General features: G+C 45.5%; 1 long non-coding RNA gene across 1 annotated transcript in view; it reads left to right on the top strand.

The window, feature by feature from the left end:
* The first annotated feature begins 488 nt into the window (after nucleotides 1-488).
* LOC129045429 (uncharacterized) overlaps nucleotides 489-23,071 on the top strand; it is a 33,241-nt gene continuing 10,658 nt past the window's right edge. Inside the window, exon 1 of the long non-coding RNA XR_008505170.2 lies at nucleotides 489-674. This is a non-coding gene — a long non-coding RNA (uncharacterized LOC129045429). The remainder of the gene's footprint in view (nucleotides 675-23,071) is intronic.

The following is a 23,071-nucleotide window of genomic DNA, read 5'->3' as shown; positions in this document are numbered from 1 at the left end:
GGTGAGAGGTAAAGGCTGTTGGACGTCTGTCAAAAGCCCTTTTCTCTGAGCTAGAGACAGGGAGGGAACGGAAAGTGGGGACTGCCGGGACCCCAAAGCCAAGAAAGCCGAGGGTGGCAATGAACGTTTTTCTCTTGCACTTCAGCGCTTTGCCCGAAGCGTTTCTCCACAGCGGGGCAGTAGGGAGCAAGGAGTGTGGGAGCGGGCTTGCGGGAGCCCCGGGATTCGGCCGTGCGGGGGGCCACTGTGCAGATTGTGTGTGTGAGCCCTCCAGCAGCCCGCCTGCTGTCGGTGCGGGCGCCGGGCTTCTGGTTCTTGTTCCCTGGTGTTTGCTTTCTCTGGGTCTTGCTTTCCTTCCTGCTCGCCACAGCGGTGAGGAAGTTCAGCTCTCTGCACCACGGTTTGAGGCCACGCCCAAAATTGCCTGACTCCCTCCAGGGGTCAGGCCGAAGGAGTCTTTGAGCTTTGACCTCAAGCTGGGACGTGTCTGCTGCCCCCGTCACCGTCATTCCCTCCTCTTATCTGCCTCAAGGGTTTTCACATGAGAGGCTCAAGGCACAGACTGGCTGGCTTACAGTCGCAGGAGGAGTGGAAGGAGATGGCTGGCACCCTTGAATTGTTTTAGAGATGTGTGTGGAGGAGGGCGAGGACGAGGACGAGGAGGAGGAGGAAAGGTACAAAATGGGAGTAGGGGACAAAGAAAGGTATCCCCAGGGAAAAGAGTAAGTCGGGATGGGGAAGGTCCATACTTTCCTTCCCCAGCCCAGAGATCCTGCCTCTGAATATCCCCCATCAAAAACTTGTTTCTTCCACCCTGGCTCCTGTTAGGAATCAGTAGGGGGCAGCAGTCCCAATCCTAAGTGTAGGGACAATAGGAGGTGCCTAATGCCTACAATCCCGGTAAGATCCGACATCTATCCACCCACCCCTCTGCTCCCTGCTCTTCACCCACACTAGCCCTCTTTCCCTCCTCAAATGTGCCAAACTCTTTCCCAACTCCTGGCCTTTGTACATTCTTGGCCCTCTGCTGGGAGCACGCCTCTTCTGGCTCTTCTCATGGCTGGCTCTTTCTCTCAAGTTAGGTCTCAGCTCCAATGAACTGTCACCTGCTTAGAGAGGCCTTCCCTGACCACCTTAGCCTCCCGAAACATTGCCCACCCCCACCCCAAGCTACTCTTAATCACATTTTCTTCTCGAAAATCTTATTTGTTTACTGGTCTGTCTCCACCTGAATGGAAGCTCCACTAGGCCAGGGATCTTACTGCCTTGTTCACTGCCGTATGTCTAAGTGCCCTTAGCCAGTGTTCAGCTTACAGTACACGCTCAATAGATCTGTCCTGAAGCAATGAATGAACCCGTGTGCCAAGCTGTGTGCTGGTGGTACAAACCTAGAGGGAGCTCATAGCACAGTGGGAGAGAAGGATTTGTAAATGGATAATTACTAAATGATGGGAGGCACATGTCCTCTAACATCATAGGCTGTGCCTCTGTGTTCAGAGAGGCCTGGTTTTAAATCCTGGCTCTGGGGCGCCTGGGTGGCTCAGTCAGTTAAGCGTCTGCCTTGGGCTCAGGTCATGATCCTAGGGTCCTGGGATCGAGCCTGGCAGCAGGCTCCCTGCTCAGCGGGGAGTCTGCTTCTCCCTCTCCCTCTGCTCCCCCTGCTTGTGCATTCGTGCACCCTCTCTCTCTCTTTCTGTCAAATAAATAAGTAAAATCTTAAAAAAAAAAAAAAACCCTGGCTCTACCACTTACTAGATACATGACTTTGGGTAGTTGCTCAACCTGTCTGGCTCAGTTTCCTCATTTGTAAGATGAGGATAATAATAATAATAAAATGATAATACTGATCCCATAGGATTGTTATGAACGTGATATGTAGATAAAGGGACAATACCCTGTTCGATACATGGGAGTTATTATTATTGAGTATGGTACACACTTAGAGACTATGCCGTGATTCTAAATCTTTTTCATTGTTGTTGCTTTTGTCTACCTTTGGCTCCAGTTGCTCTAATGGAGAGCAGTCCAGACCTGGAAGGAGCCGCAGTGGTGTTCATTAATGGCAAGCCCATTCAAAATAGCTTGGGCCGGGCTGGTGGAACTGGGAAGTGCTTCTCTGAGAGAGAGGGGTGCCTCCTACTTTCCGTTCCATCTTACAAAGCCGGGCCAGGATTGGGAAATTAATTCAGGTCTTTAAATGCTGATAAATGCAGAGGCATTTACTACTAATATTTCAATCAAGTGTCAAGATAGAACTGATTAAAAGAGGATTCAGAAGCTTCTAGTTGATGGAGGTTGTATCCCTTAACCATTCTAATGTAAGACATCATTTTAATTTTTTGTTTATTTGACCCCAGTAAATGCTACATTACTAATGCTATAAGAGAAAAAACGTACAATTTGTACAGTGCCATTTTGCATTCATTTGAAAGAGGAATGTATTTTTAATGCATTTGGCATCCTTCTGGCTCTCCTTAATAATTATAGGACTAATTAAACATATACTTGTAAGCAATCAGTGTCAGAGCTAAAAGGGACTGTAGGGATTATTCAGGCGAACGCTTCATTTTGTGGAGGAAAAACTGAGGCCAGGTGTCTTGCTGGAGGACATCAGCCTTGAAGAAAGCAGTGTTAGGACGTTTAGTCTGGTGGCATATTAACAAGCCTCCCCTTGTTCTGCTAACAACGGAGCCTCCACCTTTCTGTTCTGGGCCATCCCCCCCGCCCCCCGGGTTCCCATTTCATTCATTCAACAAAGCAATCGAGGGCCTACTGTGTGCCACCCTCGTTGTTCGGCTGGCAGTCTGGAAGAGAGACAGACAAAAAGACCAGCAAACGGGGAAGCATCCAGGAGGCTTACCTGATCCAGACCGGAGAGGGAGGGGGGATGGGAGGAGGCTGTCATCTACCGCTTCTTGTCATTCCATCTAGACCGGGGAGAGCCGAAGTTTGAGTGGGAGTCGCCCATGTGAGCCGGGGTGGGAGAGAAGCCACGGGTTCTGGTCAGAGGCTTACTGTGCACAAAGGTCAGGCACTAGGAGAGGCCGTGGTGTGGCTGTAACAAGGAATGAAGTACTGATACCTGCCACCACATGGAGGAACCTCAAAGACAGGATGCTCAGTAAAACAAGCCTGTCACGAAAGAACAAATGTATGATTCCATGTCTAGGAAAAGTCCAGGATAGGGAAAGCCATGGAGACAGAAAGTAGATTGATGAGTGGTTGCCTAGAGCTGGGACAGCTGGGGAGGGGGTTGGGAGGGCAATGGATAAGGGGCGTGGAGTTTCTCTTTGGAGTAATGAAAATGTTCGGAAATTGTGGCGATAAATGCACAATTCTGTGAATGTACAAGAGGCCACTGAAGTGTACACTTAAAAAAAGAAAACAGAATGTGTCATGCTCTAGAAACTAAAAGACATGCTATGGCCAGAGGATAGAGAGAGGGGGAAGGTATGGCAAGAGATAAGGTTAGAGAGATCTTATTACGACTCAAAGCTGACATTTAGAGGGCACGTTTTCAGTACGATGTATGTATTGACAAAATATTCAAAAACAACCCTAGAAGGGATGGAAGCGTAATTATCTCATTTTACAGATGGGAAAAGTAAGACTCAGGGAGGTTCATGTGCTCAGTTACATAGCTACCAAAAGTGGTAAAGCTGAGATTTGAACCCAGCCAGTCTTGCTCCTCGGTCTGACCTAATATTACACTGTAAGTGAAAGCAAGATCTGATCACGAAGGGCCTTGGAAACCATGCGAAAGAGTTTTAATTTTTGATTCAGGTCCCTTTGAAGTGTTTTAAACAGAGGTGATAAGATCAGATCTGTGTTGGAAGACATTGATTGCATTCTTGTTGCCATGTGACCGAATGGATTAGGGAGGAGTGACTCGATCAGAAGCAGTGAGTTCTGTAAGGAGTTGGTCTGAACTTGGGTGCCTGGAGTGAGAATGGCAGTAACAATGGGGATGAAGAGAAGTGGATGGATTTCAGAAATGTTTAGGAGAATTCACTGACAGGACTTGCTGGTTGACTGAATGTCGGAGAGTAGGAGTTGAGGCTGACTCAGGATCTCCCTTGGGCAGCTGGGTGATGCTTTCTCTGAGATCGTGACAAAAGGACAAATTCAGACTTGGGCATGTTGAGTTAAGTTCAAGTTTAAAAGTTGAGGAAGAAGCTGGATATTAAGGTCCAAAAACCAAAAGGACAGACCACACTAGAAATACATATTTGGGGGGCCCTGGCTGGCTCAGTTGGTAGAGCATGCAACTCTTAATCTCAGAGTTGTGAGTTCAAGCCCCATGTTGGGCATAGAGCTTACTTAAAACAAAAACAAAAACAAAACAAAACAGAAATACACATTTGGGGAGTTATCAGCTTATACATGATGTTTGAAGCTATGGGGGTATGTGGGAATGCTCAGGATGATGCGCCAATTGAGAAGAGAAGCAGGCCTAAGACATAGCTGTGTACCCCACTGTTTAAGGACTGACAGATACGAGGAGCCATAGAGTAGGACAAAAACCAGGAGGATATGGCATTATAGAAGCCAAACGAACAGAATGTTTCAAGAACAAGGGAAGGTTGACTGTGTCACATACATCTGAGAGCTAATGACAGCAAAGTGCCCATTGGGTTTTGCAGTAAGGAGTCCATTGGTAAGTGCAATTTCAGTGGAGTGTGGGAAGAGAAAGACTGATTATGGTCATTGAGAGAGTGATTCATAAAAAGTTTGCTTTTTCTTTTTTCACAGATCCTACCAGCTGATTTTTCTACTTGAGTTTCTCTCTGTCTAGGCTGGTCTCGTCAGCCCTTCTCCCAACCCTAATTTTGGTAGCTCCTGTTGGACACTCAGGCTCCTTTCCCTTTAAAGCTCCATTTTGGAGGTGCCTGGATGGCTCAGTCAGTAGAGCATGCGACTCTTGATCTCAGGGGGTTGTGAGTTTGAGCCCCATGTTGGGTGTAGAGATTACTTTAAAAAAAAAAAGAAAAGAAAGCTCCATTTTGCTTTAAGGGTTTTGTTTTTGTTTTTGTTTGCTTTAAGGGTTTTCCTGGTGATAACTAAATGGAAACAGGCAGAAGACAAAAAACAAATCTGGAAAAGTGACTTAAGGCTTCTAGAAATCTGATAACTTTCTTATGATTATTTCCTAAAATATTTCTGCAGGTATTATGTGATAAAAGGGTTCTATAATTAAGCTTGTTTTCTTGCTATCTGACATCTGAGAGTCTTTAATATGCTAATACACACCATGAATCTGTCAGTGCCCTGAGCGTAGAATTAATCATGCAGTGTTTCTCAAACTTTCTTGATCATGGAACCCTCTTGTTGAGGAGCATTTGTAGGATTAATTTTCCACAGAAGACACTTTGGGAAAGTCTTACCTGTGTTTATAATTCCAAATACACTTTTCAGATAGTTCTAGAGGTTTAAAAGCCCCCTCACTACTACTCGTCCACTCCTGAGGGTGGAGCTCATGCTCCTTTACCGCCTCTTCCAAGTACCATCCTCTTACTCTTCACCACCATTCAGGTCAAGCCTGAGAGGGAGGTGCATACAGGACTGGAGAAATGGGAGGTTGGGAACCCAGCTAGGAAGCGGGGCTTTATTCATCCATCCATTCATTCAGAGATTTATTGGGTGTGTGCTATGTCCCAGACATGGGGCACAGTCCTGGGGATCTATCAATGAATCTAAAATAGCAAAAAACCCAAACCCAAACCCAGCACAAAAAACTGTTCTCATGGAGCTTGCATTCATAGCAGGGGTGAAAGAGAGTAGACAGAAATACAGAGAGTGATTTAAGGGATGAATACCTAAGTCAAGTAAGGTAGAGGAAGTGAGAATGGATGAGCTAAGCTTCAGGAGTGGGTTTAGGGAAGAGGGAGAGAAATTCCAGTTTCGCAAAGATGACTGAGTGAGGAACCCACCGCAGAGCTTGGCATCACCAGTCCTATTTTGCTTACACTTTTCTCCCTCAGAGAAGCTTTGGACAACTGTTTCTCTGCCTACTCATAAGACCGGTTGGATGGCTTCACGTCTGTTACCTGGGCAAGGATGTCCAGAAAGGCACTGAACATACAGAATGGCATCGGAGAGATAGTTTTGGACCCCTAACCTGACACAAGTTGAATAATAATGACTTGTCCTGTACGTTGTATTTTTCAAAGTGCTTTTCCGTCCAGGTTATGATTTATTGAAAATTGAGGCTCAGAGACTGGCTTGTGGTAGATCGCACAGCTGCTCAGTGTTGGGGCTGGAATATGAATTCAAGTCTTTAGCTAGCAGAACATCCACACACTGGCCACGTTATTGCTGGTTTTTCAGTCCTCATGCTCATGGACATGTCTGGATTATTCCTGTGTGTGTGTGTGTGCGCACACGCGTATGCGTGCGTGTGCATGTGTGTGTGTAAGCTCCCGTGGGTCTGCATGTGGGGGAGGGGAGAGTTGAGCAGAGGAGGTTGGGAGAATGATTAACTTTCCTTGGTGGGGAGGGAAATGGTCCCTGTTAATGTTTTTGGATTGAATGAGAGAGTTTTCAGGGCAAGGGCCAAGTAGCGATTAGATCTTTTCCCTCCAAGTAATCCCCATTCAGGGCTGCGTAAATTGGAATACTGAGCAGAGGGACTGGGAGGCAGCAAACCCTTTAGTCTCTCCCAACTAGCCAGACCCTTTGAATGATGAATTTTGATGGAGTTTGTGTGAAGATTTGGGGTTTTAGCTTAAAGGCAGATGTAGTGAACTTGAAGAAGTCTCAGAGGAGACAATGAAAGGCTTGGAGAATTTAATTTGAATGCAAAAGGTGGAAGGGATTGAAATTGTTCTGTCGAGAGCTGCCTCCTTCTTGCATCACCTCTGGTCACTTCCTGCTTTACACTTTGTGTGGCAGCCATACTGAAATGCCCACCACGTTTCCCATCACTCCCAGCCTTTCCGTGCCACTTGCCGCCATCATGCCTGTGCGTCATGTGGTGCAGTATGCCCAGAATGCCCCTTTCTCCACATAGCCATCCTTTGCTCAGAGGCAGCACTTACTCTTTGTGGTATCCAGCACTGTGCTAACTGTGTTAGAGGCAGTAGATCATTTAATCCTCATAGAAACCTTCTGAGGTGGCTTCTGTTACCTCCACTTTATGTTCAAGTCAGTGAGACTTAGAGAAGTATGGTAACTTGCTCAAAGCTACACAGCTTGTAAGAGGAGCCAGAATTTGAACCCAGATATTTCTCTCTCTCTCTTTTTAAAGATTTTATTAATACATTTGAGAGAGAGAGAGAGATAGTGAGCAGGAGCGGGGGAGAGGGAGGGGCTGAGGGGGAAGGAGAAGCAGACTTCCCGCAGAGCAAGGAGCCCGATGCGGGACTCGATCCCAGGAGCCTGGGATCATGATTTGAACTGAAGGCAGTTGCCTAACCAACTGAGCCACCCAGGCGTCCCTCATTAGGAAATTTAGAACCAAGTTTGTAGCCCATTTCTAGCAACTACACAAAGACTGAGTGGTGCTTTTTTATGTACGCCAAATATATTTTATGTTTTAGTGTTTTCCTCCTTCAATTTTCCCCTGTGATTGGTTCCCTCAATCATTTATTTTCTGGTTGTGGTATGTGGGTTTTCTTTTTTAGATTTATTTTTTATTCATTTGAGAGAGAGCATGCACAAGCAGTGGGGGAGGGGGGCCCGAGAGAGAGGGAGAAGCAGACTCCCCGCTGAGTAGGGAGCCCGACGTGGGGCTCAATCCCAGGACCCTGAGATCATGACCTGAGCTGAAGTCAGATGTTTAACTGACTGAGCCGCCCAGGCGCCCCAAACCCAGATAGTTCTGATTTCAGAGTCTGACTTCTTCTGTTAGTTTGGGTCCTCTGAGAAGTAGAAGCCAAGATGGGATTAAATGTGCAAGGATTTCACTAGAGGTGATATCAGTAGGAGAGACACTGGGGAGGTTGCTGGAGGAGGCTGAGAGAGCCGTCAGACTGAGAGGCAAAGAGAGGAAAAAAGGTTGGGTAGGAACATCCTAGATGGCCATGCAGTCAAGGAAAGGTTCAGGAAGCCCTTCGCCGAGTCCTTGAGCTGGAGTCTGCTGTCAGTGGAGTCCTACATGTTCCCGCGGCAGGCCTGCCTTCGGGTCCATCGTGCGGAGTCCCCCGGCTAGCAGCAGCCAGGGGGGACGTGCCACCTCATGCACACTCCGTGATGAACATAGCACCTCGGGCCCTTGATCAGATTATGTTCTGTGAAGTTCAGGGGTTCTCTCTCGACTGGGCAGATTTTGTCCCAGCAGGGGACAGGAGGCAACATATGGAGATAGCTTTGATTGTCACCAGTAAGGTGGGGGCTGCTCCTGATACCTAGTGAGTAGAGGCCAGGGCTGCTCTTCAACATCCTACAGTGCACAGGACAGCCCTCCCAACATAGAATGATCCAGTCTCCAATTTCGATGATGCTGAGGTTGAGAAACCCTGATGTAGTGGGAGGCCGGCAAGGGGCATTCTCAGGACCACGGCATTCTCCACCTCTCCATCTTGTCCCCTCCTCCAATACACCCTCTCTGCCTTTCCCCCTCCACTCACTCCGGTAGAGGGCCCCCTCTCTTACACTCCAGGCGCTCGGCATGCCTCCTCCCCAGCACTTCCCATTGCTCGTGGCCTCATCTGTCTCCCTGGATGGACTGTGAGGATGTGGACAGCGGGAGCTCCATCTTACTTTGCTTTGTGTCCCTCACATGCAGGCTAGGGTCTGGCCCCTAGTGAGTGTTTATTAAATGAGTGAAGGTGAGAGAAGGCTCTGAAGCCATTTAGTAGCAAATGTTCTATAGGTGACAGGCTGTCACATAGCTCCTTTTCAGGACCCATCTACCCCAGTGGATCCCGTGACTCCCTGCTTAATGACCACCAGTATAACAAATTCCCTCCTGAACAGTTTCACTTGAATGTCCCATAGTAACTCAAAGTCAACATGCCAATAATGAAAGGTATGCTCCTCCCCAAACCTGATTTTCTTTCTCTGTTCCCTTTGTCTGTGAATGGCCGCACAATTTATCCTATTATTAAAACTAGAAACTTGGGAGTCACATCTTTTCCCTCACCTCCCCCTGTCCCCTAAATCACTAAATACTAAGAATTTGACCCTTAGTATCTCTCAAATCTTCCTTCCTGCCTCCATTCTCACCACCATCGCTGTAACACTGGCTCTCATCACTTCTGTTCTGGATGATTGCTCGTCTCCTAACTCATCACCCTGCCACATATCCCCTTCAGATTTACACTCGACACTGCTGCCGGAGTGATAGTCTTAACACATATTTGAGCAGATTATCCTCTTGCTCAAAATCTTTCAAGGGCTTCTTGTGATCTCCAGGATAAAGTCCAAACTTCTTATCACAGCGCCCATGACTTTCATGACCTGGACCCCTGCCTGGCTTTCCAGCCTCATCTCCTATCACTTCCTCACACATACCTTTGGCACTGTTTCTCAGCCGGGGGTGACTTTGCACCCCAGAGAATGTCTGACAATGTCCGGAGACATTTTTGGTTGTCACAGCCCGGGGGAGTGAGGTGCTAGTAGTATTGAGTGGGTGGAATCCAGGGATACCATTTGCTAAACAATCTGCAATGCACAAGACAGCCTCTCACCACAAAGAATTAGCCAGCATGTAAAACGTCATGAGGCATTTCCAGGGCTCCTATAGCTCCCTGGAAGCCTCATGCCCGTTTCACTGGTCTGTGCCTAAAACGTGCCTGGAATGCCTTTCTCTCCCCTTTTCATCTGGCTAACTCCCACTTGCCTTACAAAACTCGATTTAACCCTTGCCTCTTCTGGGAAGCCTTTCCTGACCTCCCAGTCTAAATCAGATGTCCCTCCTTTGTGCTCCTGTGGCTCTCAGGGCCCGCCCCCTCTCATGGTACTTATTAGATAGTACTGCAGTTATTTCATTATCTCTTCCCTGGGGAGACTGAACTCCTTGACATCAGGGAACACAGTTTGTTCACATATGCATCCCCTCTACTTGGCACATGGTAGGTGTTCCAATAAACATTTGAATCCATGAATGAATGACCACACGATCCGAACAAATGATGGCCTCAGATTCGAAAAAAGAATAGAAGTTGTTGCTTGTCATCAGCCTCACCATTGGTCTTCCTTTAGGGAGATGCCTACAATATTTACTGTGATGTTGGGCTAGTCAATTGGTGAGAAGATGAACTAGAAAAATACTCTTTCCATTATCCATCAATATTTTATTGGTCACCTACTATGTGCCAGACACTGAGGTAGACACTGAGGACCTGGCAGTGAATAGGACAGACATTTGTAAGTTGCCTCAAGGAACTTACAAATCGAGCAGGTTATACATGTTTGAAATCTGGTTAGTCTAAGTAGACCACCTTGGGGAATCTCAGTTAAGGGTCTGGAAATAAAATGTATTAGAAAGTTAGAGTGCTTTCCAGTCTGATTTGATTTGCTTGCAGCAAATTGACCACCTTGCAAATCCTTGGTGTAACAGGAATGTCCTTCCCCTGAGCAATACACAGAGCATAAATGCAGCCAAACTATTTCTGGCCCTGACTCTCCAGCCATAGGAAAGACTCTATCTGCAGGGAAGAAAGGAGGTTACTGATCTGAATAAGCTACAAAACAAGTGGAGACCCCCCACTTCCTTAATTGACTTTGTATAAAGAAAATGAAAGCTCATTACCTGTCTTGTCAGTTGCCCCACATCTCTGGAGCTGGGGCAGTGGCTGGATGATGAAAAGCTCCCTAGTGCAGAAACAGTTAACATTAACTTTGGCATGTGTGTCAAGTGAGGTTTGGGCCTGTTATCTCTTTCCTAAGAGTCTCTCAGATTCAACTACAACACTAAGATACCCAAATGCACAGGAGTAAATCTCTACATTTTTAAAGTGGATCTAACCATACTCCTTCGACTTATTCGAGTAGCTTTGGGCTGAACTAATGCTAGGGAAAGATTTATTTGACCATGATTGGGAAAATGCTACGGAAAAGGTAAAGCATTATACTCTGGTATATGAGATAATGGGAGGGATAGTATCTTCTAGATGCCCAGAGAAATTTTCAACTGAGATAACCTTAGGGGTTATTAAGGAGTCTTTGTTTGGGCAGCAGAGGAAACTTTCCCCCATTTCATTCATTTATTCATTTTTAAAGTTCTATTTAAGTAATCTTTGCACCCAACGTGGGGCTTGAACTCATGACCCTGAGATCAAGAGTCGCATGTTCTTCCGACTGAGCCAGCCAGGCACCCCCATTCATTTATTTATTGAGCATGTACTACACATTAGGCACCATGCTGGGTGTTGGAGATACTGCAATGGGTGGGTGGGAGTGTGGACAAAAATCCCTGACCTGATGTAGATTACATACTATTGGGTAAATATTTGGCAAACAAAGGTAAGCTGCCCTGTGTGTGTGCGTGTGCACGCGCGGGTGTGTGTGTGTGTGTGTATGCCTGCTGGGCTTCTGTTCAGCCTCCTTTCACCCTACACCCCTCCCCCTCCAGGGCTGGCAAGTAGAGATGTTGGCTTCCTTCACAGATTCCAAAACTTTTGGGGGAGCTGTACTGGATGGATATGTTAAATCACTGATGCAACTGTCTCGACCCTTAGGTGCAGTTTGAGTTTTCCCCTAAACACTTATATCGCCTTTCAGGACTTTAAGGCTGTAAACGGAATCATTCTGGTTCTCAGCATCCATAATTAAGCTCCTGTGTTTGCACGTTCAAACCTTGAGGGTGCCCCTTGGGCATTTGGAGAGCATTTAGCGTACTCAGCAGCCTCTGCGCCAGAAGCCAAAGTGGCAGCGGGAGTGCATTCCATAAAAGCAGCTCTCTTCCTAGAGCCCATAATTAGAATGTGTTAACTACATCCTCTTTGCATCTGCTACACAGCAATTCAAGGGTGACAGAGGCAGAATGGCAATGGGACCCACAAAAATGTTCTGCTATCTGTAAAGGTAAGAAGTTGGTCTTTATTCTCACTTGTCTACTGGAAGTCAGGGGTTTTTTCCTGCCTGAGATTAGACACCTAGGGAGGCATTCTGTGTAAAACAGCCTAGTTCCCGGCCCATCACGAGAATTTAAAAAATGACAGCTATCGTCATCATTAGCATCATCCTCATCATGTTAGTACTTCACTGTCTTATGGAGAATGAAGTAGAAAACAGAAACAGGGTCTCAGGTCTGTGATCTGGTTTTGTCATTAAATCGTCATGGGGTCTTCGGAAAGCTCACGTACTATAAAGACTGGGATGGCTCGGCGTAACCATACAAGAAGCAGAATCTTTGGCAGGGTGGAATAAGGAGGAGGGGGAAGTGGAAGGAATCCTAAGCGGAGCAGACTGGGGCTAGGGAGGAAATAATCCAGTTGCATAGTGTTACTGGATGTCCAGATCCGCTCTTCACCCTGCTCTGTGCGACAGGAGGCTGACCCATATGGATTTCATTCATGGACTCCCTTGCCTCCTGACTTCTGGTTGTGTTTGGCATCAGCTGGGGATTGGAGGGTGGGAGGAGAGTGAAGCTGGAGCGTTTATTCTCCAGGCTCTCTCTTGATGGACTGAGGACCGGCAGTGGCTGTGTCTCTCTCTACAGAAGGCCACAGCGTCCTATAAAGCACACTCTACACACGGCTCCCTCTCCTTGGCCCTGGGTGGGTAACAGTGCCCTGCAGTTACTATCTCCCAGGTATGACCCCATCTCTTGTGAAGGTTCCACTCTCTACCCACACCTTTGTAAGTAGCCCCTTTATGAAATTCTCCCCCAGATTACTCAGTTTGAGGGTGCCATCTTTTTCCTGCCCAGACCTTAACTGATAAACCTTGGTCATTTTTGTACTGTCTCCTAAGCCCGGAGTGACATTGGCATCATGGTAGCATAAGACGTCCCTCCTTTTTGTCCCTCAAGCCCCTAGCACAGTGCTGGGCACCTGGTAGGCACCCAGTAAACACCAGTTAAATGAATAAGTTAATGAACTTTGGTGAGGATAGCTGGGTAGTCCAAAAGGAATAGGTAATTCTGGTACAATTCTGATCATCAGGAGTTCAAGGAGGGTCAATCGGGCAAGTGGAGCAACCCTAGGGCAGGGAGTAGGATTTAGAAAGAGGAGGATCTTGCTGGGGCAGCTGGAAGAAATTGAGCAAGGATAGTATCTAAGACCCTAGTCACTGACTGAGGTTCAGGGCAGGGCCCAGATGTGGGTACATAAGGACAGAAAAAGCAGCAATGCTCAGTTTGACTTAATCATTGGGCTTTCGGCAGGAAAGAGCATCCTGGCTGATCACTCAAAGTCTGGGAGCTATTGGGCGGGGGTAAAGGAGTCTAATTCACTAGACCAGCATAGCTTGAGGACTCGTAACTATTCTTTCATGGAGGATGTTTCTTGAGCTCCTTGTTCTGCTTTTGACACTTAGCAAATGATCTTCAGGACTTAACTCGGTTTCCATCATTTTCCTTTTTGGGGAAGGAACTCACACAGTAGCCAACAGTTCACTTTTTCACTATGAAATAATGAGTGACTACATGTGTAGGGGTTGAGAACGTGGGCGTTAGAATCAGACAGACTTTTATAAGAATCTTCACTTGACCAGTGTGGGCAAGTCAGAACCTTTCTGAGTCTCTGTTTATTTATTTTTTTAAAAATGAAGCTGGTGATAGTGCTTTTCTCCTTGTGTTGCGATGAGTATTAAATGAGATAATTCACGCCAAGCACTGAGAACATTTCTTGGCAATAGTAAATACATAGTGAATGAACTTTAGCTTACATCTGTATTAGTATTTATCTTTCTGGTTTTTCATGGGTCAGTCTCTTGGAGTCTGATTAGCGCTAAACATAAAATTTTAAAGTTCATTCACTATGTATTTACTATATGCCAAGAAATTATTATTATTAATTATTATTATTAAAAACAGAGGAGGCCACATCTCCATGATGCTGCTGCCGCCCTTCCCTATCATATTTCTATGCCAATCACTAGCACTGGCCAGTGGGGCACCGTTATCTATCCTCTGGGCTTTCCCAGCTTTTGGTCCGTGCTTCCATAATGGTGCTTATCACATTTTAACATGTCTGTTTCCCCTACCTCACAGTGAGTTATATGAGGGCAGGGCTAGGCACGAGAGTAGGGGCTCAGAAATACTTGCTGAAATTTTTTAAAATAAAATTTCATCTGCACACATCCTCCTAGGACCTTAGCCTCTTCTGAGGAATAAATTGGGCACTTCATTCAGGACGTTAGGGCACCTGCTTCTTTCCTCTTGTTCCAATCCCTATTCTTTCCATTCCCAGACACCTGCCTCCTGCTCTGAACAAGTGTTGGAAAGCAAATATGGCAGAAATAAATACCATTCAAGCAGTGCCTACACTGCAGGGAGCCCATAAAAGGAGAAGGCCCCTCTAAACTGGAGATCTGTTTATTTTGCAATTAGCAAAAGGTCAGGAGGCCTGGCATAGAATCCAAGTGTTACTCTGCTGTGTTAGCAAGAAATGTGGGGTTGGGAAGTTATTGCTGGGGATTTGGAATTTTTATTATGAATTCCAGGAAGCCAAACTTTTCTGGGTAATATGTGAATCGCAGCAAAGTATTCTGCCATCCTTTGACCCAAAGTTAGCTCCTTTTTGGTGATATAACAAGGTCAGTAGGTCATGGGAGCTCTGGTGGGTTACCTTAAAATGACCCCTTTTGAGGATGTAACAGATTATTAATCAGGAGCCATATCAAGGAGCTATGGCTAGGGAGGAGCAAGCTTTCAACCTTTGATTTAGGAGCTGGGAATTTACAGTTCTCTTTCTTCTGCAGGGCCCTAAATTGGCTCGACATAACTCTAACAGGAACATTTGTTTAGTGGGTGCTCTCTTTACCACAGGGCATTATGGGATACCATCCATTTGAAAAAAACGTATTGAGCACCTACTATGTGCCAGGTACTGAGCTAGGGTGATGGAGACACACAAAAGACCAAGACGTTGTCCTCAAAGTACTCGAGGGCTAGTGAGGACACAAGCATGAAAACAGAAATGCAGTCCGTTGTTAGGGGTGGCGCGATGTGGAGCATCATGGTCTCATTCCTCCATGGTCTCACTCTATCAGGGCAGAGTGAGGCCTAAAGCAAAGAGTGACCCATATTTTAGCCAGGGAAAGAGTCAGCGATGGGAAGGACTTCATAGAGGAGGTGGCGGATTTCAATTGCCCGAACAAAAAGAACCCTTTAAGTAAGAACAGTGCCTCCCTAAGATTCTGCTGCAGTGGCCACAGTATCATTGACCCTGCCTTTACTTTAGCCCTCTTCTGTTGGCTTGTAGCTACTTGTACTTTGAAAATTGTTTTTGAAGTCTTAATTGTAAGATTGTGCATCTCAAATTCATTGACTTTACCTTTGACGCTAAAATGCGTATGCTTTTCTATCCCTCAGTTAATGCATACATTTGGTTGATTAACAATGGAGCATTTCTGTACTACATGTGTCATCTCAGGCCGGAAACTTCTTGGACGAGGAATCCCTTTGTTGTTAAAAGCTGCCTGCCTCGTAAGCTTTTAAAGCTTATTTCATCAGGTGCATGCTGGGAGGTGAGGGATGATAAAGTCTCTGGGCTACAAAGCCCCGTCCACAAGGCCTTCCCCTCAGCACCAAACTGCCTCAGACCGTCAGTCGGTCACACTTCTGACCTGATGCCAGCCAGGGAAGCTCACATCCCCACAGTCTCCGCACTCCCTTTCTATTGCCTAGAACCAGAACCAGAGGAGCATCTCTGTTCCTTTTTTATTCCTGTGGCTCTCAAAATGCTTTCCCATCAGCAAGTCACAATTTCTGTGATACAGGAAGCCAACACAACAATCAACTGACATGTATATAGGAAACCAAAGACTTATTTGAAGCTTCTGCACCTGGTTCCATGTCTTCCTGGGAAACTCCAGCTACTGTGTAAGCCTGGAACCTTGGTGTGATGGGCTCCTACAGGCTTTAGAGCTGAAGTGCTCTTTAGCTGATTAAGAAAACCTAAATATACATTGAAATATTGTTTTCCCACAAGTCCCTTAAATATTAAATAGCTTATGGCTTTTTTTTTTTTTTTTGACCATGTGGTTTATAGCTTGTTATTTTGGAAAACACTATTCAAAAATAGCATGTCACAAGTATTGCAATCCACAGGATTGTTTTGAAGAGAGTGATTGGCCAGAGCATCTTCTATGATACTTCTAAGTTATGCCACTGATGAGCATTTGTGCTTTCCATTTACAAATGAATGAAAGGTAATTTAATTTAGCATTAGCTAGGGGCGCCTGGGTGGCTCAGTCGGTTAAGCGGTTAAGCGTCTGCCTTCGGCTCAGGTCATGATCCTGGGGTCCTGGGATCAAGCCCCAAGTCGGGTTGGGTCGGGCTCCTTGCTCAGTGGGGAGCTGCTTCTCCCTCTCCCTCTCCCTGCCGCTCACCCTGCTTGTTCCCTCTCTCTCTGTCAAATGTATAAATAAAATCTTTAAAAAAAATAAGTTGGCATTAGCTTAATAATGACCTTTATGGAACCAAAAGAGAGTCAGTCTATGGAAAAACAAAGCTGTTTGGCACTAAGCAAGAAAGTCAGGACTCATTCTTGTTGTAATGCAACTTGCTAATGGGAACCAAGGTAAATAACAAGTGGGAAGAAATTGTCACCTATTGATCCTAATAGTGAGATGTCAAACAATGTGTCTCAAATTAAGAGAGAGAGAGGGGGAGAAGTCCCCTCTTTTGCTTTACCATTTGCAAAGGACTTGAAAATCTGCCTCAGCAAAATCTCATCTATTTGGACTAATGGGGGTGGGGGCAGGCAGACCAATCTGAATTAGTGACAAGTTGGAATTCTGGAATGTTTTAAAACATGCCCTTTTATTAGCTGAAGTCTATGTGTACAATAACTCAAACTAACTGCTCGCAGTGGTTCCCAAGAGAGACCCTCAGAGACTTGCTTTCGTGAATAGATAAGACCCATTTGTTATTAGCAGTTTCCATTGACTCATAAACAATGTGCTGAAGTCCTTAAAAACAATTTGTTCCTTTAAGGAGATGAAAATGCATTTGTGATGTGGTTTAAAGAATCCTGTCCAGCAGACTCTTTCTTCATGGAAAGTGCAAAGAGATCTCTCCCTAGAATCTTCCCCACAAGCACCTGAGGGATCGAGGCGTGGCTGGCCTGGTGGGGGAAAAGGAGGTTCACCCAGCGGTCTCTGTCAAGAGAGACACAGAATACGGAGTTGGAAAAAATATCCCCATCGCCACGCCAGCCTCCGCTGGAATACTTCTGGCATTAGGAAGGAGATCACTACCTCTGGAGGCTGGGCAGTGTGAACGTTTGGAAACGGGTTTTTCCTTTGCTCTTGATTACCTGTGGGGAGGACAGCCCCCGTAAACCTGTCTGCATGTGGACTTGTCACATCAATATCTTTTGTGTCCCCAGTCTCCTTCACTTGGGAGTCAAAGTGGGAAGTTGACTTTGTTTGCCCACCCATCTCCTTTCCTACCCCGCTTCTTCGCCTGTCGTCCTGGAGTGCTGTAATATAAAACAGGGAGCAAACTGTTAGCTCAAACCCATTCTTGTCCCTCCCTGGGTTATTTGCCTACTTATGAGGAATTGTGGAAGATCCTAATCCTTCAGGATTGGAAAGAAAGAACTGTAATTTTGCAATGTATGATGGGCAATAGCGTTCGTTGATGAAGTTTGGAGAAACGGATCAGGAGCAGCATCCGGGCAAATCATACTGTGTGGACAGCCTGCCCTCCTTCCATCCCCAAATGCACTCACCTTTGCTCTGTTAGGTAATGTAAATATCCAGCTGCCTCTCCATATCTGGGTTGAATGTTTGTGTTCTCTTGTCTGTGTGGCCTTGACACGCCTGGCCACATCATGAAGGGTCTGTATTACAATGTAAACTCCAGCAAAGCGCTCATGTTTGTTAATCTTTGTACAATTCTCACAAACGAGTGTTCAACAAGTGTTTAAAACAATTTTTAATTCCACATATCATCATTTCAAATACACCTATCATGAAATTTACCATCATAACCATTTTTAAGTGTATAGACCAGTAGTGTTAAATACCTTCTCATTGTTGTGCAACAGATCTCTAGAGCTTTCTCATCTTGCAAAACTGAAACTCTATACCCATTATATAGTTACCCTCCGTTCCTCCCACCCCCCTAGCTCCCGGCAACCAACCATTCTACTTTCTGTCTCTATGAATTTCCCTACTCCAGACACCTCATTTAAGTGCAGTCATACTGTATTAGTCTTTTGTGATTAGCTTATTTCACTTAGCATAATGTCTTCAAGCTTTATACACGCTGTGGCATATGTCAGAATTTCTGTCCTTTTAAAGGCTGAATAATATTCCATTTGTATGCATAGACCACATTTTGTTTGTCCATTCATCCGTCGATGGACGCTAGGGCTGTTTCCACCTTTTGGCTCTTGCAAAAAATACTGTGTGGGCATACACATATCTGCTCAAGCTTCCGCTTTCAGTTCTCTTGGGCATATACCTAAGAATGGAATTGCTGGATCATATGGTGACTCTCTTTTTAACTTTTTGAGGATAATCAGTGTTGTTTAATGAGACTGAGGAGGAGGAGAGACATAAACTAGATGCATTATTATATTAGAGTCTCTCTTTTCACTACATTATCTGTTGAGTAGTTCTCATGTGCTCAGTGCTGTGTCTGACATAACTTGGAACTTTATGGTCCCTTCTTTTCTATCACTATAATGTAATCTCCATAAAAGTGGGGATTTCTGTCTATCATCTTCTTGACTGGCAGATGCCCATAACCTAGGATAGTGCCTGGCATTCATTCGTTCACCTGTTCAGCAAATGCTATTGAGGATCTAATGTGTAGCTCGGACAAAATGCTCATGAAAGTGATCACAAGTCAGTGAAGAAAGCAGTGTTTCCTGTCTACTTGGCTAAGGGGCAGAGTGGATGAAGGGAGGCAACAGGGTCTTTCTCAATCACTTTGTGCCCTATCAGCCAAACACTGGCAATCCCCTGCTTGCAAAGGGAGACAGGGGTGAATTTAGGACTCAGAGAGAGCAGCTCAGTGAGAAATGAAGATCGTTAGAGACAGAAGCCTTTTCCAAGTGGTCCTGGACAGAGAGCTGCCCATTCACAATACTGAAGCCATATTGAATTAGGGGGAGAGCAGATCAACTCTTACCTTAGCAGGACACTATCAACTCTTGGCTGAAAAGAATTTGTTCTTGTTGTTGTTTCACTTTTGCCTCAAATCTGAATGAGGAGATGCGGAGCCACTATTGTCTAAGCAGAACCTTTGAATTAGGAGGCTCAAGGAATCAACCTACGTGTTCTCTGGTGCTCAGTCAATCCTAGCTAGTTCAGCCAGGTTGACGCTTGAACAGCACAAGTCTGAAAAGCGTGGGTCTGCTCATATATGGATTTTTTTTTTTTTTGCAATAAATACAGCACAGTACTGTAAGCGTATTTTTTCTTCCATGTGATTTTTTTTTTAAAGATTTTATTTATTTATTTGCGAGAGAGAGAATGAGAGACAGAGAGCACGAGAGGGAGGAGGGTCAGAGGGAGAAGCAGATTCCCCGCCGAGCAGGGAGCCCGATGCGGGACTCGATCCCGGGACTCCAGGATCATGACCTGAGCCGAAGGCAGTCGCTTAACCAACTGAGCCACCCAGGCGCCCCCATGTGATTTTTTAAAGTACTCTCTCCATAACATTTTTTTACTAGCTTACTTTATTGTGAGAATACAGTATAGAATACATATAACATATAAAATATGTGCTAATTGACGGTTTATGTTATTAGTAAGGCTTCTGGTCAACAGTTGTTAAGTTTTGGGGAAGTCAAAAGTTGTATGTGGATTTTCTACTGCATGGGGGGTCGTCACCCCTAACCCCGTGTAGTTCAAGGGTCAATTGTAGGTACAGAGTCGTCTCAGGGCTCTCTGGGGTTCACAAAATGGGGCATTCATTCAACGGTGCCCCTTAAATTCCGCTTCTCTAAAATAGCATGTGAGACACTGCTGGAACAGTGGAGCTGGGAGGGAAATGGCTGAGGTTCCTCACAGTTAAGCCCTCAAAGGCATTTTGCAATTCCACGCTGACTCCAAATAGGCCACATCTCTTCCCTCTTCTGTGAGCCCCAGTGATTTTCCTGGTCTGTCTTCCTACTTCTGAAACCATCTCCAGTTAGTCCATTTCTAAGGGTCCTTTCCACCTCCGTCTGGCCTTTGGGGACAGGATTAAGCTCTCTAGCTCTCCTCTCCTTGCTGTCATCCCCAATGGCGCCGACACCACAGGGGAAGAACAAAGTCACAAATATGAACAGTGATAAAAACTCAAGACATTTCACAAAGTTCTTGTAATCAATGTCCCTGCTTCTTTCCTTGAAGGTACCCAGAAGCCCCAGGGGTCTCCTGTTTTCTTTTATCTGTGAGGGCGGCGCTCCTTATTGCTTATAGGCTAAGGCTACGCTAATTAGCCTAGCATTGAAGGCCCTCTCCAAGCAGACTAAGGTCCACCGCCCCATTATTATCTACCACTCGTCTTCTAGTCTACACAAACTGTCTGCCCTCGGCAAATGGTCTCCTAATTGTTTTCCCCTCAAATAGCTGAAACTATTTTCATTCCTGTTTCCTGGTCTTTGTCCACATTAATTCCGTCAGGCTCTCTGCTACCCTTTCTTCAGGGCTCAGAGTCTTACCTTTTGTGACTACCCAGGGCCCTTGGGGGAGAATTGCACCCTCCCTGGAATTCCAGTAATGTTTCCAGTCTGCGCCCCTTCTCCGGATGTTACACACGGGAGTACATGTGTGTGCGTGTGTGCCTGAAGGCAAGCCCTTCTTTCTATCTCTGGGGCTAATGCAGTGCTGGGCCCTGAGTAGGCACTCCGTAAACTTTCATTTCAATGAGGATGCATGTTCTCGAAGCTGATTCTTTCTTTCCTTAGGTGGTGTTTACTAGTGTGAATGAAGTGCTGCCGAGACTTGCTCACATTTTGAGAGAAGATGAGGATGGTGATGACTCAGTGGCAAGATCTTTTGGCAGAGAATTCATCTTGAAAATACTCGTACTATCCTGGCAATGTACATGTAACAAGGGGAAACAGCTGAACCAGTCTTAAGATAACGCTAAAGATCTTTCAGCATTTTAGTAGGCAAGACTTTCCTTCCTTCCTTCCTTCCTTCCTTCCTTCCTTCCTTCCTTCCTTCCTTCCTTCCTTCCTTCTTTTTTATTACCAAGGTTATTAAATACTGCAATGAGCTACAGAGGTAGATTATTGAGAAAATTTGGAGGGGTGGACAATTTATTCATTCATTCAAAGGAAAACTGGCAGGCAAAATAAAGGAAGGGGGGAAAAGTTTAAGTATGAGGGATTTGGCATTCATCCATGGAAAACAGAGGAAGGCGGATAAAATCTTTTTTTTTTTGGACTTTTTGGTCTCTCAACTGTGTATGGCTTCCCCAGCAGGATGAAGAGACTTGTGGAGGGTGGGGCTCCTTCTTCACTGTGTTGTAGAGCCATCAAGCAGGCCAATAAAATAAAAAAGGCCTGCAGATGTTTTTCTCCTGAAGAAGGGGTTGGAATGGTTCCTGAGTAACTATTGGTTAATGGCGATATACTTTCAGTCATGAAAAGATACGGAGACGCTGACAACTTTAGCTCTGATATACCTCATCCAAAGGAGTGCGGGGGGTGAGGCGTGCTGAAGGACATGCTCTTACAAAAGGGGGGTGCATCAGGAACTGGACAGACACAGCCTCGCACAGGGGCGGGACGGGAAGTCAAAGAATGAGAAGTCGTATAAAGAGTCACTGAAGGAAGAACAAGAGAACCAAATGAAAATGTTAGAGGGACGCTCACTACAGAGAAAGCAAGTTTGGAAGTTTGTGATTAGATTCTTGGCGAAAAGTACAGACAACGTGGCGTGTATTGTTGAAAAAGCCAATGATGACATCCAACATCTTCAGTCCCAGAAACATCTGATCTCAGACTGCTTGTTTATAAAATAATTTTAGGTGTCTAAAGAGTCAGAATCTGTATTTGTAATAAGCGCTTCTGTTGATTCTTAAGATCAAGCAAGTCTGGAAAGCACTGTCGAGTAATGTAGTAGAAGGAGTTCTGGCAAAGTGTGAAAACAGCAACAAATGATTTCACTCGGAAGACAAGTCATGCAAAAGAAAAAAGGGGAAAAGGGATAAAAGATGGGAAATTGGATTGGGGGAATAAACAATCGGTTTTTGCCCTGCTTGCTCCCGAAATGATTTAAGGCAGTAGCAAAGTTATACTAGTAAATAACCGAATTGCTTACTGTCGGCTTGGTATGGCACATGCGTTCTCTCATTTAACGCCGACAACAACCCCCACTTTACAGATTGGGAAACTGAGACTCGGGGAAGGGAAGCTAGGAAAGGGCAGAGCTGGGATCCAAGCAGAGGTCTCTGCTACTCTTAACTGTGTCACTAAACTACTTACAGACATCAAAACAAACCAACCCCAAAGCCCAGGAACCACAACAAAAGATACAACCAAGGGAAGAAGTTTGGATGAAGAGAAGATAAGGCAGGGAAAGCATGGTGACGCTGATTGGGTCCTGTTCATTGATTACAAATGTGACTGTGAGCTTTCTAACAGCCAAAGGAAGCCAAAGCTCTTGATTCAGAGCATCCATAAGATAAAAGCAGACCTGCTTTCTCAGGAGAGACATCACAGTTTCTGATAGAATTTCCTGAGAGAAATGTCTCGTGTGGATCCTCAAAAAGAGGAGAAATGCTTCTATTGAAAGGATTTTTTTTTTTAAAGATTTTATTTATTTATTTGACAGAGAGAGAGCACAAGTAGGCACAGTGGTAGACAGAGGGAGAAGGAGAAGCAGGCTCCCTGCGGAGCAGGGAGCCCAATGCGGGGCTCGATCCCAGGACCCTGGGATCATGACCTGAGCCGAAGGCAGACGCTTAACGACTGAGCCACCCAGGCGCCCCAGAAAGGATTTTTTTCCCCCAAGGGAAAAGGACATTTTCTTGTTTATTCATTTTTTAAAACTCACGAAGGCAAATACT

Source organism: Mirounga angustirostris, unplaced genomic scaffold, assembly GCF_029215605.1.
Source record: "Mirounga angustirostris isolate CCGP_5_RB_7025 unplaced genomic scaffold, mMirAng1.0.hap1 SCAF_11, whole genome shotgun sequence".
NCBI classification, from domain to species: Eukaryota; Metazoa; Chordata; class Mammalia; order Carnivora; family Phocidae; genus Mirounga; species Mirounga angustirostris.
The sequence above is the reverse complement of the archived record's forward strand: the minus strand, read 5'-3'. Positions and strand labels throughout refer to the sequence as shown.